The sequence below is a fragment of the Sus scrofa genome, chromosome 1 (genome assembly GCF_000003025.6).
Source record: "Sus scrofa isolate TJ Tabasco breed Duroc chromosome 1, Sscrofa11.1, whole genome shotgun sequence".
Lineage (NCBI taxonomy): Eukaryota > Metazoa > Chordata > Mammalia > Artiodactyla > Suidae > Sus > Sus scrofa.
The window spans coordinates 181,297,942-181,319,262 of record NC_010443.5 but is presented as its reverse complement, the minus strand read 5'-3'; the positions used below and the strand labels follow the sequence as shown (position 1 = coordinate 181,319,262).

Below are 21,321 nucleotides of genomic sequence, written 5' to 3'. Positions count from 1 at the left end.
ATACATCAAATATTCTTCAGGACAGAGATGAAGGAGGTCTGTACTGTGAGGTCTGTAAACATGTTTCTTTGAGACAGTTCCTCCAAGTACAATTCTGTAACCTCCTCTAAATGCTCATTTACCTACTGCTATGACCGCAACCATGCCAGGATGCCAGGTGGTGGTGGGTGGCAATGACATCAGCAAAGATCCTGCTTACTGGAGGCAAGCAGAACTATTACTCAAAAAAATGTACCAGTTTAATTCTGGAACTTCTCAGTTTCTCACCCTGGGTGGTAAAAATGTCTCTGTGGATTTTCTCTGTACTATCTGGGCAAGAGCTCAGAATGAACAATCTTTTCTCAGCAGGGAGAAAATCAAATAAGCAGGAATACCACGCCTCCCCATTCCCCCTGAGGCTTTGAGTTTGCTTCCTAATCCCCAGGGTATGAACTTCATGTACAAATAGGTACCCAACTATGGAAATAATAGAAGCCCCAAAACACATGCTACTTGTTGACTGTGTAATTTAGGTATAATAATTGACCATCGTAAATCTCATTGTTATATTTTCTCACTAGTTAACATTTACATGAACCTTTTTCTCCCTGTTTCTTAGAATTTTCCTCCCCTGTTTATTTCTTCTCAGCTGGCACAGAGAAATAAAACTGGCTCAGAACTAGGTGACCTAGGCTTGAATCCCAGCTTCACTTACTGTGTGACCTTATGCAATTTGCCTAACCTCTCTTCTTCACCTATGAAAAGGTGATTATTGAATTATCTCAAGGATTACAGAATTTCATAATACGAAAAAATGAAAATGCTTATCTCATATGTAGTGTGTGGGCAGTTGACAGATGTTCGGTTCTCTGATTTCTCCTCTTTCCTTCTGCCTGCATTACTGATCACCCAATCCCATCATTTGGGGAAGAAAATCAAGAATTAATGGGAGTTCCCACTGTGGCTCAGCAGCTTACGAACCCGACTAGTATCCTTGAGGAAATGGCTTAGATTCCAGGCTCAATGGGTTAAGGATGTAGTGCTGCTGTGGCTAGGGCATAGGCTGGCAGCTGCAGCTCCAATTCCACCCCTACCGTGGGAACCTCCATATGCCACAGGTGCAGCCCTGAAAAGCAAAAAAAAAAAAAAAAAAAAAAAAAAAAAAAGTCTTTCTTGAATTTGTTCAATTTACTGCAGTGGAGGAGGTGGTGTACAGAAGAAGCAGCTGCATGCTAGCTGGAGAGAGACGACAGCACCAAGCCTCTACCATTGCTCACATCAAGTGCTAGAAGGGGGTGTGTGTGTGTGTGTGTGTGTGTGTGTGTGTGTGTGTGAACTTATTCTAATTGACCAAACAAGAAATAGCTAACAAGCTCTCCTTTTCTGCTTGTACAGACATCAAAGGGCCTCTTTTGAGTTGACAAGTGACCTCTGGTCATTTTAGGATGTTTAAGATCCTACTGAACGGGTGTAATTTAAAAGACAGACAATAGAAGTGTTAACAAGGATGTGGAGAAACTGGAACCCTCTTATATGTTGCTGGTGAAAATGTAAAATACAGTTGTTCACTTTGGAAAAAATTTCAGTTTCTTAAGAAGTTAAAACTACCATCTCACCCAGCACTTTTTTTTTTTTTAGGTCTGCATCCACAACGTACAGAAATTCCCAGGCTAGGGGTTAAATTGGAACTATAGCTGCTGGCCTATGCCACAGCCATAGCAACACCAGATCTGAGCTGTGCCTGTGACCTTCACCATAGCTCATGGCAACACCAGATCCTTATCCCACTGAGTGTGGCCAGGGATCAAACCCAAGTCCTCATGGATACTAGTCAGATTTGTTACTGTTGAGCCACAACGGGAACTCCCTCATCCAGCACTTTTGCTCTTAGGAATCTACCAAAGAGAAATGGAAACACGCATTCACACAAAGACATGTATGTGAATGTTCATAATAGCAAAAGATTGGAAATAATTCAAACATCTATCAGTTGTGCATGGACATTGGAATACTATTCGGCAGTAAAAAGGAACAAACTACTGATGCATGCTGCAAACAAGGGTGACACCAAAAACATTATGCCAAGTGAAAGATGCAAAAGATACAGTGGATGATTTCATGTATATGTCTAGAAAGGCAAATTTATAGAGACAGAAAGCATGCTGGTGGTCATCTGGTGTTAGGGGTAGGAGTGAGGATTAACGGAAAACAGGCATATGGGATCTTTGGGGGATGTTGGAAATGTTCTCAAATTGGATTGTGGTGATAATTATACAACTCTATGAATTTATTAAAAAGTCCTTAAATTGTACATTTAAAATAGATTTTATGATTTGTCAATAGCACTTCAATAAAGCTGTTTAAAAAGAATGGTTATTTTTATGCAATTCAGGAGATGATCTCCTTATCAAAAGTGGCATTCAGAGGTTGTGAAGAATATGGTAATCAGGGTGTATTCCTGGAAATAGGCACACATCTGTCTTTCAGCTCAAAGATGCATTCTCTGACTCTGATGGTAAATAACCCTCATGCTCCAACTTTCCGACTGGGTGAGGCATGGAGCCATGAGAGGGGGAGGGAACCAGGACTGGGTGACATCAACCACAGAAAAGAGGGCACAGAGAGCAAGTGAGCAGACTGGAGCTACTTCTGTGCATCAACGTCAGGAATGGAAATGGAGCACGCACCTACATGGTATGAGCTTTTGCAAACCAGCACCCAATATGCTTGTCCTTCTATTTCCTGTCCTGGCCAGCCGTCTCTGCCTGCCCCGCCCTCTCCCACTCCTGTTTTTCTTGATTTCCAACTTCCTCTGGGCTGTGCTTCTCAGTCATCTTTGCACCAGGGTATCCTATCTGGCCAGACCTTCCAAAATGTCTTAACCCCCGAATGTAACAGTTCAAACCAAGGAAAACCCTATCCTTCAATCATTAATTTTTAGTTACTTATAAAGCTTCTTTCTAGGTCTCATTCACAAACATATACCTAAGAAGCTAAGATTATTAATTTGCAATTTACATTATTGAAGATAATGAACGTGGGTGAGAATCTGAAAACATAGTGATGTTTGACTAATTTAGGACTTGCTAATTTAATAATTCTCCCTTTTACTTCATACAGTCCCAGTATTTCATAGGAAAATTATCACAAGAGAGGGAGCAATGTTACCATAAATGTAGGTAAATGTGACACACTCCTAATACTGATGGTTGTATTTCTATAGGCATATAAAAAATAATCATAAATTGTGTGAATTTCACACACAAAACATCAGATAATTTGGCATACAGTGCTTATTTAAAGTGGAAGCCTATTTAAAATCTCCTTAAAACTGGAGTTCCCGTCGTGGCGCAGTGGTTAACGAATCCGACTAGGAACCATGAGGTTTCGGGTTCGGTCCCTGCCCTTGCTCAGTGGGTTAATGATCCGACGTTGCCGTGAGCTGTGGTGTAGGTTGCAGACGCGGCTCGGATCCCGCGTTGTTGTGGCTCTGGTGTAGGCCGGTGGCTACAGCTCCGATTCAACCCCTAGCCTGGGAACCTCCATATGCCGCTTGAGCGGCCTAAGAAATAGCAACAACAACGACAACAACAACAACAAAAAAAAGACAAAAGACAAAAAAAAAAAAAAAAAAAAAAAAAAAAAAAATAAAATCTCCTTAAAACTGAAAGCCCCCTCCCAAACCAATCTGCCAGTTGAACAATTTAGATTTTATATTACATGTTTTTTTCTATAAGAAGCTTAGAGTACTTTACAAATAATAGCTAATAATTATTGAGTTATTGTGACATTCCAGTCACCTTATTTAATCTTCACAATGACCCTATGAGATAGGAACAATAAGTACCCCAATTTTACAAATGAAGAAAGTAAAGATACGTAGAGATTCTCCACTCAAACTGGCAGTTGGTAAGTAGTACAATCAGGACTCAAGTCCAGGTCTTTCTGACTCCAAAGCCACTGTCCTCACTGTACTATACATCTAAATAGACCCCATGATCATATCTTATAAAAACCATTACACTCATTTTTACAAATAGAGAAGCCACAAAGGGGACAAGGGCATATGACTCACTCAGGAACAGGCATCAAGTCAGCTCTTTGTAGATTTCTATCCTTGAGTCACATGGGTCTCCTCTTCAGTGCTTTACAGATCATTTGCCAGGATAGAAGACACTCTTGAATAGGACTCTCTTCTTTTACAGAGTACTCACCTGAATTTTAGCTACAAGTTCTCCAGAAAGCCAGAACATTTCAGACTCTTCATTTGCCAGACTACTGGAGTGGCTAAAAATAAAAGGACCATTTATGTTCAAGTTACCAGGTCACCCGAGCTAATTAAGCAGCAATTCTGTTTCAGTTACATTTAATGCAAAGCTTTTGGCATCCATTCCACTGAGAAATACACAGAGGAAATTATGAATCAAGAACATTGTCACGTTAAATATATGCATATATTTTAAGTAATTAAAACTAGTCATTTGACTAAAGATAAATCATCATATCTTAAATTCCTTTAAAATGTTCCTTTGGTATGTTTCGGCTGCCTGCCAGCATATGGAGCTCCTGGGCCAGGGATCAGATCTGAGCCACGGTTGTGACCTAATGTCAGATCCTTAATCCACTGAGCTGGGCCAGGGATTGAACTCACATCCCAGCACTCCCAAGACTGCCAATCCCATTGTGCTACAGCAGGAGCTCCTAAATTGCCTATTTAATGCATAACATGAGCATAGGAAATGACAGTTCTCCAAAGTGAGACAAACACCTTGCTCTTCAGGAGCTCATAGTTCAGTAAAGAGAAAAGGAGAATGGAATGAAGTTCTAAGAAGAGTGATTCAGACAGTAAGTGCTAGAGGAATTTAGAGAAGGGCCTGGTTAGAGCTGATGAGAATTCGGGTAGCCTCCACAAATGCAATGAGGCCTTGGTGAGCCAGACAGAAGTCATGGTTTGGAGAAGCAGAGAAGACAGGGAAGGGCATCTCTGGAACTGGGAATGAGCGTGTTGAATCCAAGGACAGTGAGGACCCCGCCACCTGGTTGGTGTGATGTGGTTTGTGCTGGGGAGCAAAAGGATTCACACAATCAAGTGATTTACCCCATGACAGCTCATCATGATACCCAAGAAGTTACTTTCAATCTGGGCCACCTGTTATGCAGGGACTGCATCCTGTCATGGATAGAAATATGTCTATTTTTTTTTTTTTTTGCTATTTTCCAGGAAAAAAATTAAGGGGAAATCCCAGAAGAGTCATGGGACAAATATGAGTTTAGAAATCAGAATTTCTGGGTTCTGTTTTCAGTTTCAGTCATTTCTTCTCTGAAAATGCAACAGTTGAAATGGTTGAACCTCTTCTGAATTTGTTTCTGCTAAATGGGAAAACAAATATAACCACCTCTCCCAACACACACACATACACACACACACTCATCCCATTTTAAACATGCAGATTGTTGGAAGTATGATACCAAGTTTTCAAAATACTGATTTTGGTAATGAAAGTGCCCTGGACTGCCCTGCTTCACTCCTGCATTTCGGTGCTATTTCACAGCTCATGCTATGCTAGAGACAGGGTGGGCAGTAAATGATGTGGTTTTAATGTTATAACAGTGTTGACATCTTCAATGTTAACAAGACAAAGAGCATTAACTGTCTTTACAGTTTTCAAGCATGGTTTCCAGATACAATGTAATTATTGTCATTACCATTACCCTGCTACCTGGACAACTTGAAAACTTTCCAGTGTGTTTAATTACACAATTTGTAATTTGTGCAAGATTGGGGCAAGCAATTCTATTAGTGAGCTTTAACAAAGCATGTTGGCCTTCCAAACAAGTTTTCCCAAGCTTCCTTGGCTCTAATTTGCACAGAAAAAAAAATCATTTTACTAACTTGCTGAGCATAAAATAGTTGGTGCTGATATTTAGGTATCTCACTGCTGTGGTTCAGAAGGGCAGTTTAGAAAAATATCCCTCTGGGCTCTTGGGATTGGACTAAAGCAGCTTCAGACTCTGCTTACAAGCAGTGCTTCACAGAAGCTGTTTTAAAAAGAGCAATGGGAGAGACCCCATTGTTCCATACATTCCATCATGGGATATTATATCCATGCACACCCTACAAACCCATCTTGCTTTTAGGAGGGCAGCAACATTGAAAGCCAGGAATCAGAATCCAATTTACTCTTTTATATATCACTCAGAGTCTCCCAGACCCTTGACATTTTCTTTTATTCGAATTTGTGAATAATATTGACTCTAGGGCAGTCCCAATAAGGGCTAGAGTTTCTGAGTCAGGAAACATCAGAATAAGATTCACAAGAAATTCTTTGAATCTATTTCCAGAGCCACTAAACCCTTGTTAATGCCTTATAAGTGAGTTACAACACCTTCTTGCTTTCATTCATTTGTTCATTTATTCAACATTCGTTGACTGTGTACCACAACTGTAGTAAACACAGTCCTTACACTCTGTTTGCTCCTCGTCTGGTGGAGGAGGCAGATGATAAATATAGGGTAGAGTCCTATGATGTGATCAGGAATGAGGCACTAATGCTGATGGACGGAGGGCAGCAATACTCAGGAAATCTTCCAGGAAATTGTGATAGCTGGGAAAAATTTGAAGGATAAGGAGGAGTGGTCCAGGAGGAGAAGATGTAAAGAGGCATTCTAACTGGAGAAACAGCATGTCCAGAGGCATGAGAAAATGTGCATGACCTTTGCAAAAATACGAAAGTGACAGAGCGGGAAGAGAGCTGAGGGATTTGAAGAATTATAGCTTTCAGAGTTGTCAGCCAGCCTCTAGTTTTCATAATATAATGTAGTTGAATGTTTGGACCTGTGGAATTCAGAAACACATTTAAAAGAACATTGCCTTGATTGGCACTCGGGAAATAAGAGAGCAGAATGGTTTAAAATGCCTAACTCCTTGAAGCAAAGATTCTGCAGTGTATCCAGTTGGTGATAAAAACAAGTGTATCTCATTTCACTTATTGAAGTATGACCAAGTATCCACCAAGACCATTTTTGTGTTGTTTTAATAATCACCTCTTCTTTCCTCATATTCCATACACCTACGGTGTTGCTTTAACACGTAGAGATCAGCTGGTTTAAAAATCTGATTTCCTATTCTTTTTCAAGGACCTGGCAGCATTACTTATTTCCATCTCACATCCAAGAAAACCCAGGATCTCATGACAAATGACAAAGATACACTACGAGTCAGTGCAAGGAAAAAAATTCAATTGAAGGACTCTGAAAGCTTGGTTTTGGATGAGTCTTCAGGGTTCTGTGAATAGTGCCAAATATCCAGGAACAGGAGTAGAGCTTGTATGAGTTGGGGGTTGGGCAGCGGCACAAGCGGGGTCAGGGACTGACTCTCATCTAGGGCAGGAAATAACTACGAGTGGGGATTATAAAAGGACCTGAAGCTCACAAACATACAAGAAACCATTTTCTTCTGTATTTCTTCCTATAACTAAGGACTGGGGTCAGGACTACAGCTACCTCTTTTCTTAAATCTATGACCCTCCGCTCCAGCTAGGAGATTGATTTTCTTCTCTTGAGCTGCCCTTAGTGACCATTTTGTCCTATTTTCATTGGTATACATACGGTGAGGAAAAGAATCAGCCTATTTGCACCCTGTGGGATGCTGCTGATCCCCATTGCTCTCCCCAGACTGCCCCACCTGAACAGGTGCCCATAGCACAAGGTATGGAGCCTGAGGCTTAGACAACTTGGGTGGGGGTGAATGGGTAGAAAGGGGGACACGCTTCAAGAAAAAAATTATGTCTGCAAAATCAAGTACAAAAATGAATATTTATTTATTTATTTATTTATTTATTGTCTTTTTGCCATTTCTTGAGCCGCTCCAGCGGCATATGGAGGTTCCCAGGCTAGGGGTCAAATCGGAGCTGTGGCTGCCAGCCTACGCCAGAGCCACAGCAACACAGGATCCAAGCTGCATCTGCAACCTACACCACAGCTCACGGCAACGCCAGATCGTCAACCCACTGAGCAAAGGTAGAGATCGAACCCGCAACCTCATGGTTCCTAGTTGGATTCGTTAACCACTGAGCCACGACGGGAACTCCAAAAATGAATAATTATTTAGAAAAGAAATCACCACAGGTAACCAAAGCCTTAGAGATTTGGGACTTTTCCTAAAATATCTTTAGAGGAGTTACCAGGGTTGCTTACATAGAGATGTTTTCTGATTGCAATCTGGTTTTCCTTTGTACCTACAACACTTTACAAGCCTGGTCTCCCTCCCAGCATTCACGGGGATCGGAGCAAGTGAGAGACACAAAGCTTATGCTTCACTGGATTCATAGTTCATCCAGGTGTGGTACCACCGATAAATGCTTCCGAAGAAGGACTTGAATGTACATTCTGGTTTGCCAGAGAGTCCCAGGTTATGCCTGTTATTCTTGTTTACATTTTGTCCAGTTTTATTGAGAAATAATTGACACAAATCACTATATAAGTTTAAGGTGTACAGCATAATGGTTTGATTTACATATATTGTGAAATGGTTACCACAGCAGATTCAGCTAACATCCATCTTCTCATTTAGCTACTATGAAAAGAAGGAAGAAAAGAATAAAGGGAAAAAAATTCTCTTTGGGATGTGAACTCTTAGGATCTTCTCATAACAACTTTTCCATTTAACACACCCCAGTGTTAGCTATAGTCATTATGTGGTACATTATATTCTTAGTATTTATTTATTTTATAAGTGGAACTTTGTACATTTTGACCACCTTCCTCCAATTCCTCCTCCTCCAACCCTTCACTTCTAGTAACCACAAATCTAATCTCTTTTATTACGAGTTTCTTTTTGTTTTGTTTTATTTTTCTTTCGAAGGCTGCACCTGCCACATATGGAAGTTCCCAGGCTAGGGGTTGAATCAGAGCTGCAGCTGAAGCCTATGCCACAGTCACAGCCAAGCTGGATCTGAGCTGCATCTGTGACCTACACAGCAGCTTGCCTCAAGGCCAGATCTTTAATCCACTGAGCAAGGCCAGGGATCAAATCTGCATCCTCACAGAAACTATATCGTGTCCTTAACCTACTGAACTAGTCACAACACCATGAGTTTGATGTGTTGTTGTTGTTGTTGTTTTCTCCAAATATAAGTGAGCTCATAAAGTATTTGTCTTTCTCCATATGACTTATTTCACTTAACATAATGCCATCAAGGTCTTTCCATGTTGTTGCAAATGTTAGGATTTCTTCAATTTTTATAGCTGAATAATATCCCATCATATATATACCACAGGTTCATTATCCACTCACCTATTAATGGACACTTAGGTTGTTCCCATGAGTTGGCTATTGAAAAAAATGCTACTATGAACATGAGGGTACAGATATCTTTTTGAGTTAGTGTTTTTGTTTTTTGTTACTTCCCAGAAAAGGAATTGCGGAATGATATATGGTAGTTCTATTTTTAAGCTTTTGAGGATCCTCCATGCTGTTTTCCATAGTGGTTGCACAAATTTACATTGAGCACCAAAAATGCACAAGGGTTTTCTTTTCTCCACAGCCACACCAGCACTCGTTATGGCTTGTCTTTTTCATGATTGTCCTTCTGACAGGTATGAGGTGATATCTCATTGGGGTTTTAATTTTTATTTCCTTGATAACTAGTGATGCTGAGCATCTTTTCATGCACCTGATGGCTTTTCATCTTCTTTGGAGAAATATTTATCCAGATCTTTTGCCCATTTTTAAATTGGGTTATTTACAGTTTTACAATTGAGTTGTATGAGCTCTTTATGTGTTTTGGATATTAACCCCTTATTAGATATATGGTTTGCAGTATTTTTCCTATTTCTTAGGTTGTCTTTTCATTTTGTTGCAGGAGTTTTGATGTTGCAGGAGCTTTTTTTTTTTTTTTTTTTTTTTAGGGCCTCACCTGTGGCACATGGTGGTACCCAGGCTAGGGGTTGAATCGGAGCTGTACCTTCTGCCTTACACCATAGCTCATAGCAATGCCAGATCCTTAACCCACTGAGCAAGGCCAGGGATGGAACCTGCATCCTCATGGATGCCAGTCAGACTTGTTTCTTCTGAGCCACAATGGGAACTCCGATGATGCAGAAGCTTTTTAGTTTGGTGTAGTCCCACTTATTTATTTTTTATTTTGTTTCTTATACTTCAGGCGTTAAATCCAAAAAATGATTACCAAGACCCATGTCAAGGAGCTTTGTTCCTATGTTTTCTTCTTAAAGTTTCATGCTTTCAGGTATTACATTTAAGTTCTTAATCCACTTAAAGTTATTTTTTACAAGTGGTATAAGATATGGGTCCATGTTTAAAATTTAATAATTTCTTTTTCATTCTAAAAAAAACTGGCCCAAGTTTGCCTGATAGACTGTATGGTCATCCCATTTATGTTGGACACTTCTGCAACCACACAAGCTGGTCCCAAGTGGGAGGCTTTCAATTCTAACCTGTGCATCTTCATTGCCTTTCTGCCCCATGTAGGGCTGGTAGACTCTCTGATTCCTGATTTTTAAGTGGGGGTAATCACATTGACCTACTTATTGTAGATTGCAAGGAAGGATCCTGTTGTGTGTTTTTCCATCTTGTTAAAAGTCATTGTTTTAGTATTCCATAAATTAAGACTTTAAGAAAAAAATTTGTCAAAGGTGTGTAAGGCCTCTTTCAATTAGACATCCAAGAATCTGGAAGTAATACCGTCTAATCCAGTAGCTTTAGTCCTCTCAGTTATGCTTTTGTGAAGATCCACCCATCTTCTAAAACAACCTACAGGGTGGAGCAGCAAGACATTCAGCCTAGTTAAAAAGATCAACTGGGTACCCGTCCTCTGGGTGAAGCCTTGAATCTGAATGTGCTTGTGGGGCTGAGGAAGTGTTGTCCAGGCAACAGCTGGGCCTTGGTGGGTCACACTGTATTGGTTCATCACTGCTAGAGAAAGATAAGCAGGAAAGCCATACAGAAAAGCTCTGCCCCTGTGTGAAGCTGGTCTGCATGCTGGGCCAGTGAGGACAACTACACAGCTCCATGGGGGCAGTCTACCAGATCCAACACATCACTTCAGAGGCTTTGAGTCAGGCGTCAAGTTAAAACAACCAAGCTTATTTTTCCTGCCAAAGTCACGTGCAATGTCGAGCTAACATCAAAAGGTTTCTTCTGAGTGCTGACTTGGGCACATAAACAGTGGCGTGGTTAGATGCCACTCTGTGTTTAAAGTAATTATACTACAGCACTGGAATGTGGCGATGTGAAAGCCCCATTGCAGCAAACAAAGTTGATTCTATCAGCAAACCCTGGCAAGTCAGCTGGCCCAGATCCTGCCTCTTCCTGAATTTACTACTTCCTATTTGGGAACTGTCTCTGGGAAAGTCAGAACTTGAGGACAAGTGTGGGTGCACTGTCCAGATCGCTAAGGCTGGTGCCAGCTTGCAACCAACAATGTATCTGGAACATGGCTTGCAGACGTTGACCCACAGCAGCTGTGTCACTGATGTTAGTGGGAGCACTTGGAAAATAACTGAGGCTGATGGGAGTGGCAGTGGCCTGGGTTTGTGTCTGACCCTGTCTTGCCAGGTGGTCCTGGGGCTGGACAGTCACTGCTTGGAGCTGGAGTGATCCAGCAAGAGAAAGACTGGAGGTGTGGGCAAGGCTTCCTGGAAGGGTGACATCCTTTGAAGTGAGGCTGATGGCTCTCAGCTGCTGCTGCAGAAGCCCTGCCTTCCTGGGGCCCAGGCAAGTATCTGACTGGTAAAGCCTTCTTTATCAGTCATCCTAAGTATAAGGACACAGGGCTGCTTTTATGCCTTTCCACTTTGGAATCATATCTTTCTCAGGGAAAAAAGACCTAATAATTGATTCCCCCCCACCACCCGCCTGCCCACCGCCACCACCAACCTCGGTCCTGGCACCAGATCCCAAACCGTGTGCCAGATCAGTGGAACTTTTCTGGGGTCTAGGGAGAATCATTTCCTTTTATCCTGACAGAAGTTCCTTCACAAGTTAGTGCTGGCAACTATATTCAGGCTAATTAGCCGTCCTTGATGGATTTATTTCATCCAGCTGTAAATTTTAGAGGAGAAGTTCCCAGGCCAACTTAAAAGTAGAAGTCATGGGACAAAGCGAGTGGAAATCGGGTTTGGATGACCTCCACCGAGCAAGTCAAGCTATTTCCCATGGGGTTCAAGCCTGGCGTTCCCAGGGAGGCAGGTCAAAGTCAGACAAAGACAGACCTGGAAGAAATCTCACGGAGACTATTTAGTTCAGTCACCTCATTTTAGGATGAGGGACCTGGGGCTCATAAAGGTGAATTAACCTTCCCAATCACACAGCTGTTTATCAGTCACCCCTGAAAGTGAAAAGGGCATGGGTGACACTGTTGACTACAGGGGAAATAGCTGCTGATCTTCTGGGGGCAAATTAAATACAGTTGTCATAAGCAAAGTCCTTGTCAATTTTTCTCAGCTTCATCTCTCTTTTCATGTTTTAACTTGTTTTCATGGAGTAATGCTTATCCCTAAAGAAAACACATGGAATCCAGCTGATGAGCTATTTCAGATATTCCAGAATGTATATAAAGTCACTGATGTAATATTGGTAGGTCTGGGGACCAGCTGCTGGGAAGCATGAAGCTCCCCAAACATCTGGACCGATTTGTGTCCTAGGTTCCAGCCATAAACTGTTCATTAGTCATAGACCTTTACACTCTGAGTCTGGAATATTCTGTGATTCCCCATCTGTCTTTGGAGCTTTAAGTTAGGGAGGGTGGTGATGGTAGAGAGGTTTGTTTTATGGGGTATTTGGGGAGAAATTCTCTGGTCATATTTATGACTACTCTTCCAAATGGTATTTTTTTTTCTTTATGTACTGGTTTCCGATACATTAGAAGTGAAAGTCAGGATATTCTCTCTTTTTTTCTTTCTCCTTCCCTTCCTTCTTTCCCCCGCTTCCTCCCTTCTTTTCTCCCTACTTTCCATCCTTCCCCTTCCCTTCCCCCTTCCCACCTTATCTGCCTCATTCCTCTCTTTCTTTTCTCCTGCTCCTCTTCCTCCTCCTCCTACTTTGTATCTCCAAGCTCAGCTGTGAAATTCAATAAGCAGTCATCCACAGGAGCAGCATGTGAAAGAGACACTGTGATCAGCTGGTCACTTGTTGAGCCCTGGCTTCCTGTGCCTATATGGAAACATAAGGGGTTTCTTCATATTGCTCTGCTTTCATGTAGATATTGTGCCTACTCATCTTTTAATATAAATTCAAGAAGACTCTTCATTTCATAGATAATCAAGACCAGGAAGTTTTAGTACAGAAATTCTATCATGAGAAATTTCTGTTTTGTGCACAGAGCTGTAATCTTTATACTTAAGTTTAATGCCAAAATAAGTCAAGAGGGTACTAAACTACCAGACGACTGACAATATTTTTTGACTCACAACTAATTACTTCAAGTTCTTAGACATAGGGAGTCCAAGGATCATTTGAATTTCTTTAATATTGGAGCTTTATATCTGTCTGTCTGTCTATCTATCTGTTTCTGCATCAGATGAAATTTGTCAGTTCTTTGTGAAATAAGCACTTATAGTTGTACTATAATAATTTTCTCCTGAAGCCATGGATTAAAATAATCTGCATCTCAATGAAATGATTTTGAAAACAAATCACAGGTACTAATCATCTTCCCCACCAAACCTGTTCTTCCAATAGTCTTCCTCATGCACTATCTACCCAACATCTCAGGCTAGAAACCTGGGAGCCATTCACCAAGTCTTGCCCATTTCATTTCCACAATATATTTCAACCTTGACCATTTTGCTTCCCATCTCGATCTACTCCAGCCTTCCCAGGCAATCATCGTTTCTTCGCCTCCAACCTGGACTCTCTTCTTCCACCCTTACCTCTCTCCAATCTGTTCTGCTCACACCAACCGGAGTGACCTATTAGAGAAGTAAACAGGAGCAAGTTGTGCTCCTGTTCCAAATTCCCTCATGTAGGTCTAGATCTCTTGCCACTTTTCCCTTGGCTCCCTAAAGCCTAGCTGCCTTTGGCCTTCTTGTGGGGTATAAACTCATCTGCAACATTTCCTCCTCCTCTCCATCTCTACCCCCTTGCCCCAAACATAGACTACATTCCTTATCAGGCAGGTCTTAACTAAATAACAATCCTCAGAAAATTTTGTACCCAGACTAAAGCATAGGTAGTGCCCATTGTGAGGCACAAACTTAACAACTGGTTTTTTTCTTTCAAAACTCTCACCACAATTGTAAATTTACATACATAAATTTGTATAGATAGTATATTTATATAACAATATATGTATATAATTATATGTTATATCATGTAAATTATATTAAATATATATAAAATTATAATATAATGTATATTACATTATATTGTGTTATTCTATCTTATATAATGTCTAGCTTCTCCTGTAGACCATAAGCCCTAGGAGGGCAGACACCATGCATGCCCTAATATACATATAATAAATGTTCAATAACTTTATGAATAGTGCAGACATATAATAAATGTTATATATATATACACCAAATATGCAGACATTTAATAAGTGTTCACTATTTGTGAATAAATAGATCATTGTAATTCATGTATACACTGTATGTTTTATTTTAAAGTGCATGAGTGTTCTAATTCCCCTACATTGACATTCCTATTAATCAGATGATTTTATCCTCCTCTCTTACAGATAGTAGTTTTTTTTTTTGGTTTGTTTTTTTCTTTTTAGGGCTGTACCCATGGTGTATAGAGATTCCCATGCTAGGGACTGAATCGGAGCTGTAGCCACTGGCTTACACCACAGCTCACGGCAACGCCGGATCCTTAACCCACTCAGCAAGGCCAGGGATCGAACCTGCATCCTCATGGATACTAGTTGGGTTTGTTACCACTGAGCCATGACAGGAACACTCCAGTAAAACAGTTTTAAAGGAGCAAAATAAGTTATGAAAGGTGAGTTAATGTCCTCAGAGCTGCCTGACACACAGAAAAATAGTAACAGCAATGATTAGCATTAATTTCTCTTTTATAATGTTCCAGGAGTGTTCCAATTACATTAACTCATTTAATCCCTATAACAACATTGCGAGGTAGGTGATATTCCTTTTTTTTAAGGAAATGGAGGTTAGGTAACATGCCCAGGTTCTCAAACATATACATATATGCATCGTAATTAGATGTTTTTTACATGACAGGCACGTATTCATGTTGGTCACATCACTGCCATATTAAGCTTTACCCAGTCAGGGTTCCTGTGCTGAGGATCACTGCAGGCGGCGTGAATTCTGGTTCCTTTTGGCAATCATTCTCTTTCTCTCTCCATCCCCTGTCCCGGCCTTCCCTACCCTCCCTCCTCCCTTCCCTTCTCCTATTCCTGGCTTCCCCTCCGGCTGTTCCGTAGGAAAACCTCTGACAGAGCCACTTTTCTGCCAGGCTATTATATACATGGTCAATGTTCCCACATTCCAAAGGTGGGTAAAAATGTGTGTGGAGCAGGGAATTCTGCCAGAACAATGACTCACTGTGTACATGCAAAATGGTTCAATAATAGGTCATTGCCTTAGCAAGAGCAAGGCTGCCCATCCCCAGGGGCAATAAAGGGGCTATCACACAGCATTCATATGAGCTGGGACAAGCTTTCTATGACAAACGGGAGAGCCATACCCACCATCACCCACACTCTGGCCTTTTATTTCATAGGCATGAAAGGTGATTTTCACATAGGGCTGGGCAGGAAATAAATGAGTTCTTGATATGCGATGGCATATACACTTATAGTAAGCAGGTACAGTCACATCTAGATTATTCAGCAATTAGAGCTGGATCATCTTGTCTCCTTGCTTCGCCCACTGGGTTGTTGACTTGCTTGTTTTTTGGTCCAAATTCCCACTGATAAGAACTTGCACCAGCAGAAATACAGGATTATGGTGGAACTGGGCTGGGCTGCTGCCTGCCTCGCTTTTTTTGAAGCCGAGCCTGGACTGCAGTTCTCATACTGCAATTCCCTCCAGCTTGTGCAACACCCACCTCAGGACCAGTCCCTCCACCAGCCTCCTTGGCTGGCATAACACTGCACCAGAGGGAAGCAATCAGTCCTTGTTGATGAAGGTGCTCAGACATTTATGGTCTTAAGATCACCTGGCTTTGGAGTTCTTGTCGTGGCGCAGCAGAAACGAACCCGACTAGGAACCATGAGGTTGTGGGTTCAATCCCTGGCCTTACTCAGTGGATTAAGGATTCTGCGTTGCCGTGACCTGTGGTGTAGGTCACAGATGTGGCTTGGATCTGGTGTTGCTGTGGCTCTGGCATAGGCTGGCAGCAACAGCTCCGATTTGACTCCTAGCCTGGGAACCTCCATATGCCACAAGTGTGACCCTAAAAAGGACCAAAAAAAAAAAAAAAGACAAAAAATTCACCTGGCTTTAAGATTGGCTGCCAATTATTTTAATTCCCCAGTTCCCTTTCCATTCTCCTCAGAGGCTCTTCCAGACCTCCTCCCTACTTTCCTCAGCCCTCTAACTCTAATCTAAGCCAGGAGTTCTCAACTTTGGCTACACATTCAAATCACACCAGGACCTGTGAAAAATCCCAGGGCCAAGGCTGCATCCCAGGCCAATTATATTAGATTCGCTGGCAGTGGATCCAAGCATCAGTATTTTTTAAAGCTCCCCAGATGATTCCGAGGTACAACCAAGTATTGGAACCACTGCTTTAAAGCAGAGGACTTTCCTACTTCATTAGAGAATGTAGGTGGTAAGGTACCAGCATCCAAAACTCCTATCTGCTCACAAGCTTTTCCACATGTCCACTCATCCTATTGTCCTTTACTGTGGAGGGCTGAAGCATCCCTCCATTCCAGGACAGCTGTGTCCTTCATTCTCACACCCTCCAAGGTCTTCCAGGACCTGGTTGCATCTCTAATCTCTTTCCCTCTACTGGCTCTTTCCCTTCAGATTAGATGCAAGATTAAGTCCTCCTCATCTTTGCAAAAGCAGCCCCAGGGATTGCCATCTCTATGTTTCCAGCCTCCCACCCATCCACTCTCCACTAAGTTCTCTGGCAATTCTCTCCCTGAGTAACCTTTATCAGCTGGACTTATCTTTCATAACTGGGCCCAGATGCTATGCCCTCCAGGAAAGAGTCCCAGATTCACTGGCTGATCAAGACTCTCCTATAGCAGGTAGTACATTCAATTGACAGTCTCTATTTCTTCCTTCCTTCCTTCCTTCCTTCCTTTCCTTCCTTCCTTCCTTCCTTTCTCTTTCTTCCTTCCTTCCTTCCTTCCTTCCTTTCTTTCTTTCTTTCTTTCTTTCTTTCCTTCCTTCTTTCTTTCTTTCTTTCGCTTTTTAGAGCCGCACCCACAGCATAAGGAAGTTCCCATGCTATGGGTTGAATCAGAGCTGCAGCTGCTGCTACAACCACAGCAATGAGAGATCCAATCTGAGCTGCATCTTCGACCTACACCACAGCTCACAGCAATGCAGGATCCCCAACCCACTAGGTGAGGTCAGGGACTGAACCCATGTCCTTATGGATACTTGTCGGGCTTGTTACCACTGAGCCACAATGGGAACTTCTGATGTTCTCTGCTTCTTTTTCTCTCCTCTCCCCTCGAAGGTAAGGTCCTTGAGGGCAGAAACCATGTCATTTTCATCTTTGTTAACATTGGCATCTGGCTTTTTGTAGGAATTCACGTAACCTTGTTGAAATGAATTGCAAAACAGTTTTCCACTCCTTAAGCAGAATGATGTGGTCTAACTGGCCGTAGGTGAACTTCATTTAACCAAGCCCCGCTGCTTTGTTCCCATGAATAACTGCCATAGAAAGGCCTTGGGGGCAATTATAGAACCATTCTTTTGGATTTCATATTATACCAGAGAATAATATCATATTTACTTATTTAGGGTGAATCTCCTTCCTTGCTTGCTTGCTTGCTTGCTTTCCTTTTTCTTTCCTTTTTCTTTCTTTCTTCCTTCTTCCTTCCTTCTGGGCACACTTGCAACATGTGGAAGTTCCAAGTTCTTGAACCTGTGCCACAACAGTGACCCAAGCTGCTGCAGTGACAACTCCGGATCCTTAACCCACGGTGCCACAGGAGAACTCACCAGGGTGAATTTCTAAACAACTTCAATATAGGAATCCTTCCCAAGGCCATTCCCCCAACATTAATGATCATGAGGAATCAGAAAAAAGACGAAACAGTGTGGCTTGTACTTTACAGTTTTAGAGATTAAAATTCAGACCCTGACACAGTCGCTTTATTTTAGAATCCAGCACCATTTCTTGGCAGAGCCAGAGCTGATGCTGCTCTGCAAAGCAGCTGGAAGAGGCTACGCCACCACACTGAGCTCTCACGGGCAGCAGCTAGCTTACTGAAGTTTTTCTCTGTTTCCTTTTGTTTTCCCCTTAAACTCTCCTTCAAAAGTACAGGCTACTCCTCGGCATACTCCAAAAGCTTTGCTCCCTCAACAGAGAAGCCAAATCCCTACTCTGCCTGATTAATTAGCTGAGTAAATCTAAGAAGCTCCTCAGCCGCATGGCCCTTCCTTCTGCCAAGTTTTGTAAAATAGACTGCATGTATTCATAAGCACAGGAAAACACCTGTGAGCAATTAACCAAACGCCCTTGATTTAGAGGCTTGGGAAATAGGCTGATGGCCCTCAGATCATTGGCACAGGCCTGAAATTATATGAGACCACAACCAAATCACCCCAACAGGCCAGTTACAGGAAGGGTCATTCTTTCAAATACAACATGATGCCTTCTCTAAAAATACTTCTTCCGAGACTCAGAAAGAAGTGTCTTTTATAAGGGAACTGCTTTAAAGCAATGACACATAGGAGTTTGGAAAAGGAGTGGTGCCCCAGGCTGTCTCTCTGAAATATGTCTGTCTATAACCACGACAAGGGGAAAGGAAACCTCCTAAACCTATTTTTAAAATTCACTGAATTAAAAAGTGTGTTTAAAATTATCCACCTAGAAAATGTTGCATATAACACTTTGTTTCTGTCTGGCCCAGAGACAATATCCATAGAGTTAATAAATCAAGCCTGCAACCAACAGTGTGCCCCGTAAAAATATAAAAATTCGCCTTTTAGAGTAGACGGTCCATTGCACCATTACAAAACAAAAAGCTTTGTTTAATCCTTTCTTTTATGCACCAGAATGAATTCTTAGCATTCTGCGGTGCACCTTACTTTATAATCTACACAACTAGAATATTTAAAATTAACCTCACAATATGGAAGAAAGCCATCTATTTTCAGGAGTTCTCAAAAAATCCAAGGAACCCCAAAACAAGAGTTCTTAACTAAATATGGATATGCTTAAGGAGCTATGAGCATCCTCAGAAATTCTAGAAAAATTTTGTGTGTATGTATATTTTTCAAAGCAGAGGAATGGGAAGTATCTGTAGCTACAGAGTCTAATGCAGAAGCTACTACTTCATGGCTACTGAGTGCCTGATAGACATTCAACTGAAGTGTGCTGTTATAATTCTTACTGGATTTTGAAGACTTAGCATGATAAAAAGAATGTAAAATATGTCATTAATAATTATTATATTGATTCATGTTGAAATTATATTTTGTGTGTATTTGACTAAAAATAAAAATATGATTAACATAATCTTATCTGCTTGTTTTTATTTTTATTTACTTTTTGCTTTTTAGGGCTGCACCTGCAGCATATGGAGGTTCCCAGGCTAGGGGTTGAATCAGAGCTGTAGCTGCCGGCCTGCACCACAGCCACAGCAATGCAGGATTTGAGTCTCATCTTCAACCTACACCACAGTTCATAGCAACGCCAGATCCTTAACTCATTGGGCGAGGCCAGGGATTGAACCTGCAACCTGGTAGTTCCTAGTCGGATTTGTTTCAGCTGTGCCACAATGGGAACCCCTTTACTTATTTATTTATTTATTTTAATATGGTTACTAGAAAAACCAAGACTACCTATGTACTGCACATTATATTTCTATTGGATGGTACTGTGTCTATAGCTTTCATCAGTTTTAAAGGCCTTTTTTTAGAGCAAAGAGAGATATGCTGAGAGGTAAATGCTCATCTCTCATGCTGCAGATTCTGTTTCTAAGGGTCTTGATAGAGCCCAGCACTCTATCAGGGGGCTCTGATGCTGGCAAGACTGCCCTTGGCCCACACTGGGAAACATGCTGCCTTGGAAATCTCTAACACTGATGGTGTTTTCAGAGACAAACATTGATGCACCCATCACTTCACCACTCTTAGAGGGACATATATCCATGAATCTGTCCTGTGTAACTGGGTTCTCCATCTAAAAATGGAATATGTTGGAGTTCCTGCTATGGCATAGTGGGTTAGGAATCTGACTGCAACAGTTCGTGTGGGCTGTAGAGGCATGGGTTCCATCCCTGGCCTGGTGCAGTGGGTTAAAGGATCTGGTGTTGCTACAGCTACTGTGGCATAGGTTGCAGCTGTGGCTTGGATTCAGTCCCTGGACCTGGAACTTCCATATGTTGCAGGTGCAGCAATAAAATAAAATAAAAGGAATGCATTAGCATGTCTCACACCAACCCTGCCCTCCTGGTTTTCTATCTGAAATCAAATAGAAGGTGCCTGAAGGGCACCTTTAGATTCCTCTTCTCCTCATTCCCTGCCCATACCAGTACACGCAAACAATGTACTGGTATGGGCCTATCAGTCTTTCTAATACAGCTTTTTGTGTTTCTCTGTTGCAACCGCCTGGATTATTGTCACAACCTCTCACCCCACCTCCATTTTCCAAGATTACCTTCCTCACCATTGTTAGAATTCATTTTAAAATCACACAGCTGATTTTATTAATCCCTAGTTCAAAGAGTATTGTCATAAAGTCCTCATTGTAGCCAAAAAGGTCCTCAGTGAACCATCTCAATCCAGGTTTCCCCTTCACTTGCCACCCCCTCCACCCAACCGCGCCCATATGTGCTCCAGTCACACCAGACACACAGTCTTCTTTCATCCCTCCAAGCCTTTGCATGTGCGCTTGCCTCTACCTGAATGCCTTTTCTTCCCCTTGCCTTTCAAGACACATGTTATCACCATTTCGACTACAACCACTTTGAGATGCTCAGAGCCCTTTATAAATGTCTCCCTCAGGGCACACATCATATCATATCGAGTTGTTTAACCGTGAGCTCTTCTGACTTACTCACTGTTTGTCCTTGCTGCCTAGCACAGTGCTAAGAACTGTACAAATTTATCAGATACCCAGAGAATTTCCAAGTAATCTCGTTTTATAAATTGCTCAAAAGAAAAGTGCTCCAGCCTTACAAGTTAGAGTTCGAGGAAGCTTAGAGACCTTCTAGTCTAATC

General features: G+C 41.7%; 1 long non-coding RNA gene across 4 annotated transcripts in view; it reads right to left on the bottom strand.

Moving 5' to 3' along the window:
- LOC102162767 overlaps positions 3,634 to 21,321 on the bottom strand; it is a 218,063-nt gene continuing 200,375 nt past the window's right edge. For all 4 annotated transcript variants that reach the window (XR_002346889.1, XR_002346888.1, XR_002346890.1 and 1 more), the window contains one exon: positions 3,634 to 4,266. This is a non-coding gene — a long non-coding RNA (uncharacterized LOC102162767). The remainder of the gene's footprint in view (positions 4,267 to 21,321) is intronic.